This window comes from Schistocerca cancellata, chromosome 11 (assembly GCF_023864275.1).
Source record: "Schistocerca cancellata isolate TAMUIC-IGC-003103 chromosome 11, iqSchCanc2.1, whole genome shotgun sequence".
NCBI lineage: Eukaryota > Metazoa > Arthropoda > Insecta > Orthoptera > Acrididae > Schistocerca > Schistocerca cancellata.
Window position 1 is genome coordinate 48,501,427 of NC_064636.1, and position 19,976 is coordinate 48,521,402.

The 19,976-nt window shown below is 44.3% G+C and overlaps 1 protein-coding gene across 1 annotated transcript in view; it reads right to left on the reverse strand.

Annotated features, from left to right (window-relative positions):
• LOC126108175 (poly [ADP-ribose] polymerase tankyrase-2-like) overlaps positions 1-3,766 on the reverse strand; it is a 97,190-nt gene extending 93,424 nt beyond the window's left edge. Inside the window, exon 1 of the mRNA XM_049913416.1 lies at positions 3,674-3,766. The gene's annotated coding sequence lies outside the window, so the exon portion shown is untranslated. The remainder of the gene's footprint in view (positions 1-3,673) is intronic.
• Between the last annotated feature and the right edge of the window lie 16,210 nt (positions 3,767-19,976).

Here is a 19,976-nt window from a genome sequence, read left to right on the forward strand (position 1 = left end):
TGACACCGGTGTGTCAGACCCACCATACTTGCTCCGGACACTGCGAGAGGGCTGTACAAGCAATGATCACACGCACGGCACAGCGGACACACCAGGAACCGCGGTGTGGGCCGTCGAATGGCGCTAGCTGCGCAGCATTTGTGCACCGCCGCCGTCAGTGTCAGCCAGTTTGCCGTGGCATACGGAGCTCCATCGCAGTCTTTAACACTGGTAGCATGCCGCGACAGCGTGGACGTGAACCGTATGTGCAGTTGACGGACTTTGAGCGAGGGCGTATAGTGGGCATGCGGGAGGCCGGGTATACGTACCGCCGAATTGCTCAACACGTGGGGCATGAGGTCTCCACAGTACATCGATATTGTCGCCAGTGGTCGGCGGAAGGTGCACGTGCCCGTCGACCTGGGACCGGACCGCAGCGACGCACGGATGCACGCCAAGACCGTAGGATCCTAAGCAGTGCCGTAGGGAACCGCACCGCCACTTCCCAGCAAATTAGTGACACTGTTGCTCCTGGGGTATCGGCGAGAACCATTCTCAACCGTCTCCATGAAGCTGGGCTACGGTCCCGCACACCGTTAGGCCGTCTTCCGCTCACGCCCCAACATCGTGCAGCCCGCCTCCAGTGGTGTCGCGACAGGCGTGAATGGAGGGACGAATGGAGACGTGTCGTCTTCAGCGATGAGAGTCGCTTCTGCCTTGGTGCCAATGATGGTCGTATGCGTGTTTGGCGCCGTGCAGGTGAGCGCCACAATCAGGACTGCATACGACCGAGGCACACAGGGCCAACACCCGGCATCATGGTGTGGGGAGCGATCTCCTACACTGGCCGTACACCACTGGTGATCGTCGAGGGGACACTGAATAGTGCACGGTACATCCTAACCGTCATCGAACCCATCGTTCTACCATGCCTAGACCGGCAAGGGAACTTGCTGTTCCAACAGAACAATGCACGTCCGCATGTATCCCGTGCCACCCAACGTGCTCTAGAAGGTGTAAGTCAACTACCCTGGCCAGCAAGATCTCCGGATCTGTCCCCCTTTGAGCATGTTTGGGACTGGATGAAGCGTCGTCTCACGCGGTCTGCACGTCCAGCACGAACGCTGGTCCAACTGAGGCGCCAGGTGGAAATGGCATGGCAAGCCGTTCCACAGGACTACATCCAGCATCTCTACGATCGTCTCCATGGGAGAATAGCAGCCTGCATTGCTGCGAAAGGTGGATATACACTGTACTAGTGCCGACATTGTGCATGCTCTGTTGATTGTGTCTATGTGCCTGTGGTTCTGTCAGTGTGATCATGTGATGTATCTGACCCCAGGAATGTATCAATAAAGTTTCCCCTTCCTGGGACAATGAATTCACGGTGTTCTTATTTCAATTTCCAGGAGTGTAGTTAGGTTGAGCTACTTACGCTACTGCGGTTATTGCGAAATATTGGTGATGAACATCATTAAATTAGCCTACTATGCCTATTTTCATTCACTGCTTACACACGGTATCGTATTTGGGGGCAATTCGTCACTAAGAGGAAAATTATTCATAGCACAGAAGGGTGTGATCAGGCTAACAGCTGGAGCCCACCAAAGATCACCTTGTGGACATTTATTCAATGAACTTGAGATATTCACAGTACCTTCGACATACATATATTCATTTATGAAATTTGTCATTAATGACCCACCCCAATTCAAAAATAACAGCGAAGTGCATAGCTACCACACTAGAAGAAACGAAGATCTTCACTACTCTGGATTAAATCTCACTTTGTCACAAAAAGGTGTGAATTATGCTGCCACAAAAATATTTGGTCATTTGCCAAACAGCATTAAAAATCCAGCAGATATCTAAACAACATTTAAAAGAAAATAAAAGTATTCCTGAATGACAGCTCCTACTGAATAGATGAATCTTTAGACATGAAGTATTAACTATAAAAATATTTACTATTTTGTGTAAAGAAAACTTATGTTAAAGTGAGACATCCCACATCATTACGAAATGTATTAATGCGCTATGCAACAAGGATCAATGTATGTATGTATCTATGGATGCAAACCAATTTGTCAACACAACCCATATTTCAGGGAGGTGGCTATCGTATCAGCCCTTCTTTGTGGAAGTTTGTCTACAACCACCTGCATTGCTATTTTTCATTTACTTCCACAAAAGACGATGAAATTACTCTTAACGTATTAATGTCAAGAGATCTGCTTGCTGTGATATAAACTGTGTATTCCTTCCTCTACGCAACAGCAACACACTTCATACTGTAGGCAACTACAGATGTAACAATGCGTTCTTCTTAAAGCCGCAACAGTTGAATAATTGTTTGTCCTAATAAAGTATTACTCAGCAGCACCCGTTTGGTTTCAGTTTCTCCCAACTTATGTTTTGATGAAACAGTCCACAGGTGAACTGCCTGTTCGTAGTGTCCAACGTGCACGCTATGAACCGAAAGTACACCTATGGACTGTTCCATCAAGAATATGTATTGAGTTCTGCAGCGAGATTTGTAACTGATACTCTGTATTTTGATATCGTTCTGAGCAATGACAAACACTTATCAGAAAAGATTCTGAGGATGGCTGGTTGTACTGCCAAAGTGTTTGAGTACTGGTCCTTTACATGGGATACTGCTTCACTCGTCCAGATACCCCCTTAGCAGAAAACCGACTATTTTTTTGGTAAGTGTACGGCACAGTCACTGCCTGGAGATGCACGATTATTAACAGAAGTGAAGACTAAGCCCCTAACGACGGGAATTTGACAAACTTTCTAGCAAGAGGATCAATTTTAGGTCATCGTAAGAATTCATTAATTTCTCCACTTACACGTATAGAACAAAGACGAAATGGAGGGTAACATTATCTGTCTTACTGACTAACCAACAGACTACGTTGTCACCAAAAACATTACTCTAGAAAAGTGAAAATATCGAAATTCAATGGAACAGCGTTCTGTACTAAAACACATTTGCGTGACTTAACGTGCTGACGATTGCTAATGCAGGACTGGGAGAAAGAAGCTAACAGATTAGTTGTACTAAATTCGGCAGTTTTCGTGGAGCTGACTGCTTTGGAAAATACTGGATTCAATGCTCCACTATCGAACTGTCAAAATGCGTCTAGCTTGGTTTGATTTCAAGCCATTAGGAATAGGATCAGACTGTCCCAAGGTCTACGCACTATCCTGACGTAAAGTAATTGTTGAATTCCTCAATAATCGAAGTTGCCATAGCATCTTATCTACTTGCAGAAGCAGTGTTCCGTCATTCTGTTCTGTTATTCCTAACACGCAGAATAATCCTTTTATGGATCACATGTGTACAAATACGAACCTATATTTCGGAAAAAAAAAAAATTCAACAAAATGGCGCGAATACGAGTAGAAATCTCGTCCGAGCCTATGCTTTTCTCTCATGCCTAAAGTCCGTAGAACAGCAGAATTAATAGGAATGTCGGCAGGACTTTAAATTAATAAGATTTGTAATACGAAATTCGTTAATATTTTGAGAGCGTAATAACCGAACGCGGTTTGCTTTGTAAGGGATAGTCTCCATAGTGAACGTAAATGAAACCTTACAGCTACCATGACTTTGCAAAAACAAACCAAAAGAAAACAAAGAAAATAATTCAACACTGCGGGAACGCATGAAAACAGTCGTCCTTACCTTATTAAGGGTGTGGGTGCAGCAGAAGAAATTCTCGGCGCAGAAACAGCAGCACGAAACCCCAACGCAGAACGTCACACTGGACACGACTCGATACAAATGCGACAGACGCCTGGGCTGTGGCACGCAGTCAGTGCTGCCAACGGCTGCGAGGCCGGCAGGTACCAACTGCAGTCTGCTACGGGGGCCTCACACAGCGGGCAGCGCTTCCAGGGACCCCGCGCAGAATATGCGAATGTAATACGAAGACTGTCGCGTCCTAATTTAGTTATTGCGGACAAGCTGAAAAACATAAAGTAACATGTTTGTGAAAGTACTTTTCACGTAATGTAATCCAATTCTACGCTCACTGTGACACTGCTGTGGCCACTGGAGTGCCTCTCAGAAAATTATGCCCGCACCGGAGTCGAGGGAACCAGCAGCTGTGAGACGGACGCGTCGCAGCAGTATCTGTTGCCAACAGACGGCCGCTGCCCATGCGTCGATTCCATTCATTGCTGCTCGCTGCCTCTCCGCGCCATTTCTAGTCATTGCTGTGGATAACAATCAAGCATTACATTCTACCCGTCAGAAGGTGTTCCCACAGAATGATTGTTTTATTCTCGTCAGTTGAAACATATGCCTGCCGCACATTCTCACTTCACGTGTTGTGTGTGCTCTGTGTGTGAAGATACAGTGTTTTTCCCTGTCCTGTGGAGTTCAAAGTGCCAACAGGGAAACCTTTCCTGAAAGGGACAGATTTAAAAGATACGATTCACGTATTCAAAAGATCAAGAAAAAGCTACAACTGAACAGTTTTTGAACTCACAAAAAGGCGCTTCCGGAAAATTTCTCCGACCAACAACGTCAGACAGTGAGACTTAAGCGTGCTTAAAAGGCCAGTCCCTAACAGCAGCCTCTCATCGTGTGGTGCTCCAGATGCAAGTGAACACAAGCACTGGAATACGGACCTCCCGCTGTCCCACATTCGGGTAGGCCTACTGCTAGCAGTTGTGAAGCAATCAGGAGTTTGGACGCAGGCACTTGGCCTAATAGGTTAACATCCACAATGATAAATAAAATTTTACATAAAGGCCCTACTAAAATTGTAAGTTTTGAGTATCCTTTAAACGAGAATGGAAGAAAATTTTCAACTCATTTTTAACATAAGAAGTTTACCAAATTGAGAAAAACAATGATCGTAAATGGCTTAAGTATTCGAAACCTACCGACAAAGTTCTTTGTTTTTATTGTAAACATATTCGATCTCCTTCAAACAAGCTATCAGGTGATGGACTCTGTGACTGGGTTCATTTAGGAAATCGGCTTCAAGAGCATGAACAATAATTTAACAACATAAACAGTACAAGAAAGTGGGTAGAATGCGAGGTAATTTGAAACAACAAAGTGGTGTTGATCATACTGACCTTGAACTACTGGAAAAAGAGAAAGAACATTAGCGTCAGGTTCTAATATCAATTATACTCACCATCAGGTACCTACTTCAAAGCAATATTGCCTTAAAGGGAGGCAGCGACAAGCTCTATCAAGGAAATAATGGTAGTTTTCTTGGTTTGATCGAAAGACAGCAGAATTTGACACCGTTTTGCAGGAACATTAGAGGTGGGTAAAGGCTCAAGTAAGTCATGACCATTTTCTTGGAAAAAAACATTCAGAATGAACTCATAAATTTGCTTGCCAACAAAGTAAAAAACAGCATTGTTAATTCTGTAATCGAAAGTAAATATTTTTCTGACGTGCTTGATTGTACTCCTGATACATGCCACAAGGAACAAATGACATTGATTGTTAGGTCTGTAAATTTATCAGAAGACGCAGCGACTGTAGAACACTTCCTCGACTTCCTGAGCGTCACTTCAACAACAGGAGAAAGTTTGACCGAAACAGTTTTTTCGAAATTAGATGAACTAGGGCTCGATATTCATGACTGCAGAGGCCAACGTTATCGAATATGAAAGGTGATGGAAGTGGTGTTCAAGCCCGAATATTAAGGTGCAAACCAAGAGCATTTTATATGCCATGTGACAGCCACAGTCTTGTGTTATCAGATGCGGCGAAATCTACTGCAAAAGCAGTCACATTTTCTGGTGTAATTTAAAGAATATACGTTATTTTCAGTGCATCCACTCAGAGATGGGAAATCTTATTGCGCAGGGCGCCAACTTTAACGGTGAAGAATCTTTCAGATAGTTGATGTCAAAGTAGGGTGTAGAGTGTCAAAGCTGTTAAGGTGCCAGACGAGAGAAGTCAGAGGCGCTCTTCTTGAGGTCAGCAACAGCGCTGTTGAATCGAAAACAAAGAGCGGAGCTCACTCGCTTGCTGTGAACGATTTGAAAAGCTTCGAGTTTATTGTAGGCGTTCTCGTATAGTATGGCCTTCTCTTTCCCATTAGCGCAACAATAAAGGCAGCAAGCAGCAAACGTACGTGAAAGTAGCAACTAAATCTCTCGAAAGTCTAATTACGTTTATTGGGAATTTCCGCGAAGGAGTTTTCGTTAATGTGCAGTTAACAGCGAAAGAGATAACTGAAACTTCGCAGGCTTGAACAAAATTTGGAGAAAGGAGAACTGGCAAGAAGGCGAAGCAATTTGATTTTGAAGGTGACGACATGGTTTGCAGAGCTCAACCTTCAGAGGATACATATAGGAGCGATTTTTTCTACCCTGTCGTTGAGACAGTGTTAAAAAGTTTGAAAGAGAGGTTTCGCCAAATGGCTAAGTATTCCAGAGTACTCGACTTTTCGTTTTCTCTAGACAGTTTAAAATACATACAGGACGAAGAATTGAAAATGCTGTCTACAAACCTTGAGAAAGAGCTAAGTGTAAACATAAATTGTGAATGTTCGAAAGACATTGTTGCTTCAGCTCTCTTGACAGAAATTAAGCCGGCCGAAGTGGCCATGCGGTTAAAGGCGCTGCAGTCTGGAACCGCAAGACCGCTACGGTCGCAGGTTCGAATCCTGCCTCGGGCATGGATGTTTGTAATGTCCTTAGGTTAGTTAGGTTTAACTAGTTCTAAGTTCTAAGGGACTAATGACCTCAGCAGTTGAGTCCCATAGTGCTCAGAGCCATTTGAACCATTTGAACAGAAATTAATGTGCTCAGAGAAATGGCGCCCGATGACGTGAAAACTCCTACGTTAATACTGAAATACTCGAATGATTCTGCAAACCCGTTTAACGGGATTTACATCGCCCACAGGATTTAGCCAGCTGTGCCAGGAACTGTCGCCTCCTCTGAAACAAGCTTTCCAGATCTCGTCAAGAATTATTTCCGAAGCAGCATGTCGGCCATGTTGTCAATAGAACATGGCGTGGTTCCAAAATTGAGTTCTGAAGATATTATTCACGAATTTGCTCTTTAAATAGCGAGGAAAAGATGTTTTGTGTATACCCTTTGTGTTTATAACCTACAACTCGGTTAATTTCTTGTGAACACAGAGCACAGTCGAGTGATGAAAACATTGAAGCGTATATCCTGAACAAAATTTGTGAACCTTAACTGATTTTGAACTTCATTGAATTGGAAGGATTCCCGTAGCAGTCTTATTATTATTATTTTGTAATAACCATAACTATTAAGATTTCTTCTCCAATTAACTATTTTCCTACAATGACAGTAGGTCCCCTGCGGTAACAGTCTACTGATGCACTGGTACTGCGTTAATGACGGAAGTTAGAATTCTTTTGAACGTGACGGAGATATGTGCCCTGTGTTGGAGGAGGGGCTGAGGGGTTGGGGGGGGGGGGAGGGTGTGGGAGAGCCCCTCGCAGAGCTTGGGCACACGTCCCCACGCCGGCTCAGCCCTGCTCACCACCCACTGCTGGCTCTGGAATTTCCTGTAAGCAGGCTTTCACGCCAACACTCCTTTGCCTACTCGCACTACCCTTCTCTGTACGCGTTCAATATTCCCTGTTAGTTCTCTTTGTAATGGGTCCCACGCACCCGAGCGATAGTCTAGGATGGACCACACGAGTGTTTCGTAAGCTGTCTCTCTTGTAGACTCACCGCATTCATCCAGTGTCCCGTCCACTCTGCCATCTAGTTTACCTACAACTGAGACTATGTGACACTTCCATTTTATATCACCTCAGTGTGCCACACCCGTGTCTTTGTATGAGTTGACTGATTCCAGAACTGACTCATTAATATTACAACAACCTTAGAATACGACGTTTTTGCGTGTTTTTAAGAGCACAATTTTGTACGTAACTTCTCTGCCAAACAGACTGAAGTGAATGGCAGAGTGTTCGTCGAACCACTTTCACACGATTTTACATTTCTTCCCGGTTACAGCAATTTGTCGAAGCCTCCTTTACTTTGAAATCATGTGAAAATATGAATAAATATTTGTACAGCTTCTTTCAGACACTCCTTCATTATAGAGAATGTATCATCTGCAGGAACTGTGGCCTGACTCTTAACATTGCCTCCAAGGTCAGTAGCATACGACGTGAACAGCAGTGCATGCAACACACATCCCTGAGGCGTGTCTCAAGCTACTCCCACACCTGTTGGTAAGTCTCCTTCCGAGATACCATGCTGCGTCCTCCAGATACCTAGACAGATGGACAGAGACGGGGAAAGTGGGGGGAGGGAGGGAGGGAGGCAGAGCTGGAGACAGAAGCGCCTCCTTCGCGTGCAGGGGGCGGCCCCCGCCTCTCCCCCCTCGTGGTGAATGTCGCCGCAGTCCGACACACACACTGCCGACACTCCTTCCCGCTCTCTATACACCCCTGACAGCAGCGCTCCAAGCGGACACTAAGCTATAGTTCTGAATGCGATATAAGAGAAATGCGAATAGCATCATTTATATTCATTTGTAACACAGTTTTTCAACAGGGAACGTCTGTAATGCTGTAAACATCTGCAGTAACTAAAACATTACACCTCATTTTTTTTTTTTTTAATTACCTTAGGACCGTGGGAGGTATGAAGTGGTACATTTCGGGACGTTTTACTTACGATTCTCTTGTAAGTAACAGATATTTAATGAAGGACGTCGTTTTCTTACAAGGGAATCAAAAAGGCTAGTAAACAGCGGAAGACTTGACCTTCAGCAGAAAGACGTCGTATATTCATTCGACGACGTGAAGTTTTGTTCACAACACCTCCAGTCGGATCAAAGAACGCGAGACATAGGAAACTTCTATGGAATGCAGTATCTGCGTTACGTAAGGTACCAAATAAGCCAACACAACTGTTGATGAAATGAAAAACACACAAATGTGGTAATAATACATAAAAAACAATGAAACTTTTCCAACACGGATCACATAAATTCCACAACTGTTGCTACATCTCTGCCAAGAACGGCAAGAATATTACAACAGATTCGCTCTTGAAGCAAAAACAATTACATTGAAAGAAATATTCGTCTATTAGAACATCGATAGAAGTGTAAGAATCTGTGAATCATTACGCTGCATACAAAATTGTTATGTGTCAAAGAGACTGTCCATCATGACAGGAACAGAGAGCAAACGAGATATATTTTCTCATGCTTCAAATATGTGTTTACGTGCAAGGTGCAGTTATACAAATTATTGCTTCACGAGTAAATTGTAGGTTACGTCACAGAATCACCTCGGTCGGCGCTTTGTCGCGAGATTTTCAAACTGGGCGACTGTTATTAGAAAATAGTTTCCAGCTTTCCACAATAACGATCTTTTTATAAAAATAAATATAATTCGTATTTGTTTCGATATTCTGGAGTATAATATTGGTGGAATCAGTGTATGTGCAGCTTTGTCGAACGAATTTATTACAAAGTAGATTTTGTATGACACTGTTCAAAGCATCGTGTTCCACAAACCCCAACTTCGCACTCTACACAAAACACACGTGCTTTTCTTCTCGCTTATTCCCGATTGGCAACACACACGGCATTTTCGCGTCGGCGCCTGCTTTTAGGCGAAAGACTGTGCGTGATATTCTGGAAGACGTCGTCCCACCAGACGTGTCGGCACCGACACCTGTCGAGGTTCCACGCTGAGAGCATCAGCTGACGTCGATACTGCCTCTTTCTGTGAGGTTCATTTGAAACTCAACTCATCGGAATTTTACCACCAAGTCGGTTGTACAACAGGTACGGATTCAGAGCTGCTACGTCCATGAAATGGCCAAATCGCTGCATATATATTTTCGAAGACGTTTCCTCGTGGCCGAATAACTGGTCCCGTATTGGTCAGCTGAATCAACGCCAGCCGTTCTGTCCCTGCACTCTAGTATCACTCCAGGTTTCCACTGCACTTTTATCTCCTCAGTCTGCCGCAGCTCGCCGCTGTAAACACAGGGAAGCGTGTACACGTCTCTGCTGTCTCGCCACCGCACTGCCATCAGCTTCCCTCTGTAAGAGGTCTTACATTTACCTCTCTCGAGTTTTGCCTCCTTCAGAGCTGTTGGCATTTCTTTCCCGTCAATACTAACAGATCCAATACAGCCACTGCTTTTAGAAAAGATAAAATGGAACCGCTGATGAATAATATAGAACCTCTCGGTAAACAAAGTATACCCATTGTTAAAACATCCGTGAAGCAAAGACTTTAGACACTAGAGGATATTCACTATATTGTGGCTTAAACACAATGTCTTTCCCACTGCAAGTTACAAAGTGTCACAAAGAATCGCTACCTGCTTAATACAAGCGAAACTATTTAATATCAAAGCGAGATTGATAGACGTCCCGCCCTTTCCACAATTAACAGCGATTCATGATGGTATAACTCATGTCCGGGAGTAAAAAGCCTCCTCAAATGTTTTCTATAGTTTATCAATGACACATCTGTATCCACACAATTCAGCGGGAATACCAGAGTCATTTTGAATAAACACTCTTGTCATTAAAATGAAGGAACCTCAAATAGTACATTTCAAAATTCAGTCTTTAAATAATCCCTGAGAGGAATAAGATATCGAATAAAGATTACAATTCCCCAACACTTTTTTCTACCCATTTGCGAACACACGATCGCTGTTTTAATGTGTCCTGCGTGTGCGTTTATGAACTGTTCAGCACATTTGTTCGTCTTGCTCGCCATCTTTGCTAGTAAGCTCCCATAAAAAAGTGATGCTATTAAACGATTGTGGAGGATCTCCAAAGAAATTTTTACATCTAGATTTCGTGTCGAACGGAATTTACTCCTAGCTACACTGCAATTAGCGGGCCACGAAATTACCGAACCGAAACCATTGTAATCAGTTATCACTTCTTGTCTGACGTCCCCTTCACAACTTGACGTTTCTGAGTCATTGTCATTGAGTATCATCATCGCTGTCTTCACCACTATTCGACACTCCGTACCGTTTATTTATTTATTTTTTCACTCACCACTCTTCTGACGGGTTTGATACGGTCCACCAACCTCTCCACCTCAGAGTAGCGCAGGCAGCCCAGGTCCTCAACTGTCTGCTGGGTGTACTCCAGTCTCTGTTTTCCTCTAGAGTTCTTGCCCTCTACAGCTCCCCCTAGCACTGTGCGAGTTATTCCGTCATGTCTTTACTGCTGTCCTACCATCCTGTCCTTTCTTGTTGTCATTGTTTTCTCCATATATTCCTTTCCTCGCCTACTCTGCTGAGAACCTCCTCATTCCTTACCTTATCAGTCCACCTAATTATCAACATTCTTCTGTAGCACCACGTCTCATATGCTTCAATTCTCTTCTGTTCTGGGTTTCAGACAGTCCGTGTCTCACGGTCATATAAAGCTGTGCTCCAAACGTACACCCTGAGAGATTTCTTCCTCATAATTAAGGCCTATTTTTAATACTAGACAACATCTCTTTTTCATGACATATTGTAATCGTACGGGGGTAAATGAGGTATCGTTAGAAAGGTTTTTTAACCAGCTTCTGACACTGCATATTAATATTGCACTACAATTTTGGTACTTGTGGAAAATTTAGCTTAAAGGAGACTTTCAACTGTCACACGGAAAAGGGTATCGCGGATGGCGAGCTTCATACCTATATTCTACGAAGCTAAGTTATTAAACAGGAATAAGAGTCTCCCTCTTCATACCACCTTGTTACAAAAATAATTTTATTTGTTGTAAAGCACTTATTAACTGGACAGTTTATATACAGCACTGTCACAGATAATATGTGTGGCCACTGCAGTTATCCGCTATATCTGCCATTGTACAAGTTGACTTTCCTAATCGAGTATACCTTCTGAAACGACGGACATATCTGCCATTGCCACCTTCAATTCTGATTTACCTAGAGCCACCATGATCTAACGTGCTTACTGTAACTGAAAATGTCTCTCGAGAGGAAGTTACGGGTTACGTGGATTCTCTGACAGTTCCTGATCTCTGCCACTCATACAAACCGGGACAAACAGTCCGAATGCACATTTCTGGAAACATGAACGTATCATACATAATCCACGATTATTAGTTCACGTCGTTCGGTTAGTTTTTAAAAATGTTTCCTCTTATTCCCACAAGTACCCTTATACCAATGACTAAACTTATTCGAAAAACTGACATTATTTAAAACTGTAACATCGAGCATGTTTCGCACAGGTCCCGTGGTTATGTTGTGTATTCCATCGTCTTTGACATGGATAAGTAGGGGATTTTCCACTCAATTCTAGATAGCTTTCACAAGCTTTATGGGACCTTTATAGCAATTCCAAAATGCTTGAGATTTTAACATGGCTGCATCATAAAGTTTTTGTACAAGTTACTTTCAGGTATCGTCTTAGTCACAGCCCTTTTAGCTATTTGGTGTAATGTGTCTGACCTCTCTCCCGCCTTTCTTCACTTCCTTTTGATAACACTATTCTTTATCAGACGATTCAGATACGGTTTACATTGATCAAACAGAAATGGTAAAAATGTAATGTGTACTCAGGACTAACTGCCGTTTCTAATAATTAGGGTCGTGGACATCTTCACTTGACAGGTACGCCTTTCGTGCATGAGAACTACCAAACGTAGTACCGACGTCGCAAGACAGAAAGAACGCAAAATCGTGACTGGCGATGTCCTTACTGGAGCTGGAAATTTAGCGTGGAATTCTACGCGAGATGAGTTTAATTGTTCCCACAAAGAAAGTGTGCCTCGAAAACTGGCAGAAAATGAGAGAGTTTCAGGTCGTAGTAAAAGTACACCAGTGTAAAGACACAGCCACCACCTGCACTCTGTGATAGGAATTCTGATGTTTCCTATGACAGTCACTGAAAACGGTTCCCCAAATTCAGCAAAGATGATGAAGTAAATATTCCAGAATTAGAGTCAATGACAGCTACAAATATGCGAAACTTTGAAGTCCAGATCCTCAGAGGAGTTAAGCAGTTTAAATCACTTAATGAGGGCAGGTCCTCAGGTCCAGATCGTACACCAGTTAGTTTCCAGACGTAACTGCCCCGTACTTAGCAATCGTATACATCACTTGCTCGACGAGAGACCCATACCTAAAGGCCAAAAAGTGGCACACGTCACACCAGTACACAAGAAGGGGAACAGGAATAATCCGCTGAATTACGGACCCATATCACTGACGTCGATTTGCAATAGGATTCTGGAACACACACAATGTTTGTAATCAAACTGCACGCCTACGGAGTACCGTTCAAGTTGAGCGACTGGATTCGTGATTTCCTGTGAAAAAGGTCACAGTTCGCAGTAAATGACGAGACGTCATCGACTAAAACAGGTGTCCTACCTGGCGTTACCCAAGAATGTGTTACAGCGCCCACTGTTGTCGTTAATCTACATCAGGGGTGTCCAGCGCATAGTGCACGAGCCGCATGCAGCCCAAAGCAAGTATAAATGCTGCCCAAGAATTCAACACCTCTTACGCTATCGGAAAAAATCCGTTTGTGTCAAGTTACGATAAACAAAAGGTTTCAATTTGAAACTCTCGCCACACGAAGCTGCAAAGTACAAAATATCTGTCTGATGCAAGAAGCGGCAGTTGACACGGTCCACACGAGTACTAAAAGGAATCCGGTAGCTTTCTGTTAGACGATAACTCACACAAATCTGAAGGACGTCAATTCTGCTAAATACCTAGAGATTACAATTACGAACAACTTAAACTAGAACGATCACATCGATAATGTTGCCGGGGAAGGCTAACTAAAGTCGGCGTTTATTGGCAGAACACTTACAAGATGCAGCAGGTCTTGTGAAGAGAATGCGTACACGAAACTCGTCCGTTCTCTCCTGGAGTGTTGCTGTGCAGTGTAGGACCCTTACCAGATAGGACTGACGGAAGACACCGAAAAGTTTGAGAGAAGGGCAGCTCATTTCGTGTTATCGCGATATAGGGCCAGAGTGACACGGATATGATAGGCGAAAATATTTTGTTGACGCCCACCTACACAGGGAGAAACGATCGCCGTGGTAAACTAAGAGACAACACACCACATTTAAGTGGTCGTTTCATCCACGTGGTGTTCGAGAAGGGCACGGTGCAGACAGAGTGCGGAGGCGGTCCGGCGAGTCCTCTGCCAGGCACTCAAGTGTGAACTGCAGAGCAGTCGTGTGGACGCAGGAGTGTGTGTAGGTGGGACAGGGGTAAGCAGGAAATGAAAAAAAACAGTTACAAGACATTGGTTAAACGCCATTAAAACACGTTAAATTTTTCATGGCAACACACAAATTGTAAGTTATTTTCACTTAAATTTTGCCAAGATGCAGAAGAAGTACAATGGCTTTTATACAGTGAAATAACCAGTGGATTTAATTTCAGACGTATTCGTATATTGTTTGTGCTCATCAGGACCACACAGGTGTCCCTGCTGAATTGTTTACATTGGCCGAAGACGAACACCTTTGTTTCGAAATGGTGAGTCCTTATGGTGATACCATAAGGACTCACCATTTCGAAACAAAGGTGTTCAATTTCTATCCGTTTCCTCTTCCTATCTGACGTCGTTGAAGCTCCAACAACAAATTAAACAACAATTTTGTTCAACAGTTCTACTTTACCCACCCTCTGCAAGACAACTATCTTGTTGACCGTGGACATAAGCACGCTCCTTCTCTTTGATGTTCCTGTATACTCGCAGCAGATGGGCCAATAGAGGAAACTACACAACTCGATGTTGACTTGTTAACTGCCACTGCGCTTGGATCTCTGTATGCCAGTGGCTGTATTCAAATTTAGTGTTTGTCACCATCGATTGTTCCCTCTGCAGTATCCAATACTATATAGTTATTCAGATGAGCGATATATCTGATATCTGATATATAGGGTCGGATAAGTGAAGTTCCGCTGGCTCCGCACCTGTAACCACCTGCCTCCCTTGAGACAGGAATCGTTACATTCTTCTTGAACTCTGAGGATAGGTTGCTTGCCTGATATGTCTTGCACACCGGTGGAGGGGGGGGGGGGAATGTTTTATCCTGGCTGGCGTAGCCAAGCATCTTAGTGACTCTGAGGGGATGTCCTGTACTCCGCAGATCTTGGGTTTTTTGGTTGTCTTTTGTATCGTGAGGATTTGAAAGCAAAGTGCATAAAACGTGTCAGTGGTTAAATGACAGAGGCCCTAGCCTTGCGGCGCCAGAGTCACTTTGCCTCCAATCACCGAAGGATCGCTCACATGTGGAGCAGTAGACAGACGCCCATAAAGCGAGTGAGGCCACCTGTAGCACACTGGTCATTCATCCCAAGACACACAGTGGTGCAGCTGAGCACCACAAGTCACATTTCTGGACTCGTTTAAGATACTGTAATACGATTTGCCTCCATATTAAACACTGTCAGAAAGGCTTCAGTGAACGACGTACAGTCTCTTTTCATAGTTATATTAATCGCAGGGATATCGGTATCAATTTCGCTTTTTTGCAATAGGACTGTTGTAGTCTCTGCTGTTAGTACCGTAGTTCTGAAAGAGACCAAGTCTACAGCATTTCGCTCTTCAAAATCTAGTTAGTACTTTCAGAGTAATTACAGTATTTGTAATTTAGGGCTAACCAGAGGCGTTAAGTAAGTAATGCAGCACATTTGTTTTTCTCCGCCAGTTTCGCTTGAAAAAAATGCAGGATATGTTGTGCGGAATCGTGGAATACTCCCGCTTCAGCCGTCACAGTTTCATGGAGTTGCGACAGGTGGTGGTACGATACGCAGACTTCAAAATGGCGTCTGTAACGGAGGCGCGTTCCCAGCCCAGATCCGCCACTGACGGAGGCCTGGCAGTGAACAAAAGCACGGAGAGTCGGCGCGCGAGGCGTCCGTCGTCTTCACAGCGAAGTTGCGCAAACCCGTCCGACGTCCCGTGTGGCGGCCGGGCGGCCACGCGCAGCTGTGGTTCCTGCAACATTCGAACGTGCGGACTCTCATTCGAGGTAAACGGAAGGTCAGCGTCTAGCAGGTCGCCGCTCAGCTGAACGTCTGTGTTGGCAGCGCTGGCACACTCGTCCACACTCATATACAGTGCACGATATGCAGGTGTAGACGCCTGCTTGAGAAAATTTACGTACATTCCGTACACGCCGCGGCAGCCCTCGTTCCATGGCCCACACCCGTGGCGTCATGACATCGACACAGGCGTCGTGTTCAATACGACCTACTTTGCAACGCCACACGTACGAAGCCCTTACGATCGACAGAACTTGTCCTTAAACTGTTATCACTACAACAATTCGCAACGTTTATCAGGTTTAAGCATTTTAAAGTCGTACTTTTTATTTTGCTACAGCTTTAACACATTTTTAAAACGTGTAAATGGTGTTCATGTAATCCATCGTTTGGAATACGCCGGGTAACAAGCCTCGACAATCGAATCGCGCAATCTCTGTTGCCAAACTATTTTCGTTGCAGTCGCTTTTTCCTGCTGCGACATCTTACACATTCCGGCCACGTACTTAAACAGTACCGTAGTAGCGTTGATGAGGGCAGAGGAGAAACGTATAATTAGTAGCCGCTCGTATGAAATGTGGTGACCGCACTCACAAGTGCTTGACTAGTCCATAGCAGAAAACTACTAGGAACTGGCGCGATTAGTGCGAACAGAATTGCTATGCTAGAACTACTGTGTACTACTGAAATCTTTAACATCTGTTTAGTATACTGACTTTATGTACCAAAGCGTCTCTGGTATTCACAGCAGTTCTGTGAATGACGCATACTACGACTTTCTTGTTTCGTTCGGACCGGTGCTTCGATGTAAATATCGAAACTTCCAGCTGCTTGTAAAGTTTTGCCGAGCTTATCCACATATGCGTCTTGAGGCAATATTTAGCAGGTTTTAGTTTAGTTAAGACTGGTGACATATGAAGCTACGTTGTCTTCTGGTCATAAGAACCTGGTAGCACCTGCTTGTTCCGACAGATTATGCGTAACCGCTCGCGCACGTACATCACGACGCCACACAGATTACGTTACTCTTGTAACTACATATTGAGACGAGAAAGAAAAAGAACCGCCTGATATCACCATATTTAACGACGTCTCATTAACTTTTGTGCTTGTCATTCAGCTCTCGCTGTGTGTACTGCTTCATTTGGGACGCTATCAAGCCACGTCGCCCTTACAAACAAAGCGATTAAGCAATTTGACAAACTCGTTTAAATATTCTGTTTCTATGTCCCAGTGCTTCGGGAATAGACTGAAATGGCGTTGTCTTCTCTCCCTTTATCCAGAGAGAACAGTCTTGCGATTTGACAATAGAAAGGAAAAAATCTTTCACTGGTCTGTAATTCGTCGATACCAGACGAACGAACAATTAAAATGACGCGGAGTTTGTAAGCTGCCGCGAAAACAGCTGTTGGCCGAGAATTCCCTTACAGCTGGGAACGGAGCTGCTGGCGGCGACATTGTTGCGTCAGACGCTGTCCGTGTCGTTGCCGAGTCGAGCTCGAGTAACAAACCGATATCAGGGCGAAAAAACTGCACCGCCTTTCTCTCCGTGACCGCATTACTGCCAGGGAAGGTGTCGATGTCTGCGACGCTTTTCCCACACACGGAGACGTAATGAATTCCGGCGACTTTCTCTGTACTCAGTCGGCGCTAAGACAATAGCGGCAGCCGGGCTGGAACTATATTGTTGCGGAATCTGTTCTGTGCGGCGTCTCTGGTCACAGAAAACGTAATTCCGTTTTATTACGTATGCCTCGGTATTCCGTTGATAACACTACTGCAAATGATTTTGTCTAAGACAGTAGTGTGAATTGTTGCAACTAGTTTAGTCACGTAGAAAATTACTGAACATGTTAGAAATATGTGACGATTCCGAGATTGTACTGTTCCCTATGCTTTAGTTGCGTTACACGTATTCGAGTCCCGTAGTATTACTTCGCATTTTCAAATGAGTTTACGTGGGTCGTACAGCACTGACAACGTACGTGCCGCCGACAACTCCTGCCCGTCTAACCAGCATCTGGAACGATACGCAGACGGAAGACGTGTACTCCACAGAAGCCCTGTGTAGGCTGTTCTGCCGATCGCTGAACGCCTCACACCACTATAGACAACTGTGGCGTCACAACGTAGACGTACTTGAGACATTTGTTAACACCGAGTCTTCACCGTCATATCTACGTCTGAATCGACGTACATGGCAGAGAGTGCTTGGCACCGTAACACTTGTCAGAAGTTTTCCCCTCTCCAGCCGCACATGATGGAGAGCGGGCAGAGTGTTCGCTGAGGCGCCCCCGTGCTGCAGTGCTGTGCTCAGCCCGACTCTGTACCGACGGCCCTCACCACGTGTTTCCTCTGGTACGCGTATAATCATCCCTTCCCAGTCTTAATGAAGCGTAGTTGTACTTGGAGCCTTTGTCCTCATTTATCGGTCGTTAACTTCAGTTCCTCATTTTTCATTCTTGACTTTTATGGATACGCTTGCATACTCGCTGCAGAAACATTTTTATGAAAACTGATAAGATAGCCTCTTGTACTGCACGTCGCTCGCAAGCACGGTAAATGAAATTTCGTTTTTGACAGTTTCATCCTTACCTTAATAGTAATATGCTGCAGAGCAGACGAACGTTCCATTCGCACAGGTAGGCCAACAAATGTAATTACCATCAGAGTTCATGTCCACTGTAATGCACAGTGACTGTCGCAATGTATCTGTGAAAATATCATGTAATTTCAGAGGTTTCTAATCAGCAAATGATTTCATACAGCTGTTATCTTGTGAGTTTTCAAACTGTTGTAACACAAAGTCAGATGTCTTACGTTTTATGTTCCTTTGCTCTATAACTACAATAACAGTTCTGGTAAAGTGATCGTTTGTAAGTCTAAAGATAAGGATTAACAAGATTCAGGGTGAACATTTTAATCTGATTGTAAAATGTAAACTTCCACGCCCGTAATTGTCATAATTAATGAAATATTCCGGGCTATTATGCCGTGGTCGAAGGGATTTCATTTTAAAGCAGGACGTTTCGTCCCCATGTGGGGAGGACATTTTCAAGAATGATCGTAGCTTTGTTGCTGGTCTGCTGTTGCTCTGCGACAGACGACGGCATGTCTAGGGACCGACTGTTTCGTCCAGGCCAGTGCTTCGATATAAACATCGAAAGTTGTAGTTGAGATCTAACTCCTGAAGCTTATGAACGATCTGTTCTCGAGACAATAAGTCAAAGCGAATACTGGATAAGTCGCAGGCTTATGAACACGTTTCAGAGTTAGACTTGAGAGCTGCTCCCGATGGAGTAGCTTCGCGGCCAGGCCTGGATTCCCTCTGGCAGGGCTGAGCGCTCAGCGGCAAAGGGGGTACCGCGGCAGGTGGCAGCGGGTGCCGCCCCAGTGGCCACGGAGCTCTGCTGGAGGCTCGCCTGCTCTGGAGAGGGCGACTCTGCACACTGGAGAGAGTTCAAGCCCTGTAATTATTCCAGAAACGATGTGTCCAATAAAATGTCAATCACAATTGTGTGAATAAAAACGTAGAAGTTAAAAACTATAGCAAAACTAATGAAATTCCAACTATTTATTTAGTCAGGCACCATCAATCTGGTGGTGGATAGCAGCATGGAGCCAAAGGTATCTAACCAACAAACAAAATGACGATTTTATTATGTAAATGTGTCGAGCCATTAGAGTCATCAACATTCACACAACAAAATGAAGCAGTACAGCATTGTTTTCTGTGTTGATTATTTCACTTTTCTCTAACGCAGTCTGAGGGAATTTCGCCTGTCTCATACATCTTGCTCACCAGTTGGTAGAGTTTTGTCAGGACTGGCTCTCCCAAGGCTGTCAGTAGTTCTAATGGAATGTTGTCTACTGCTGGCGCCTTGTTTCCTCTTAGGTCTTTCAGTGCTCTGTCGAGCTCTTCACGCAGTACCCTATCTCCCAATTCATCTTCATCTACATCCTCTTCCATTTCCATAATATTGTCCTCAA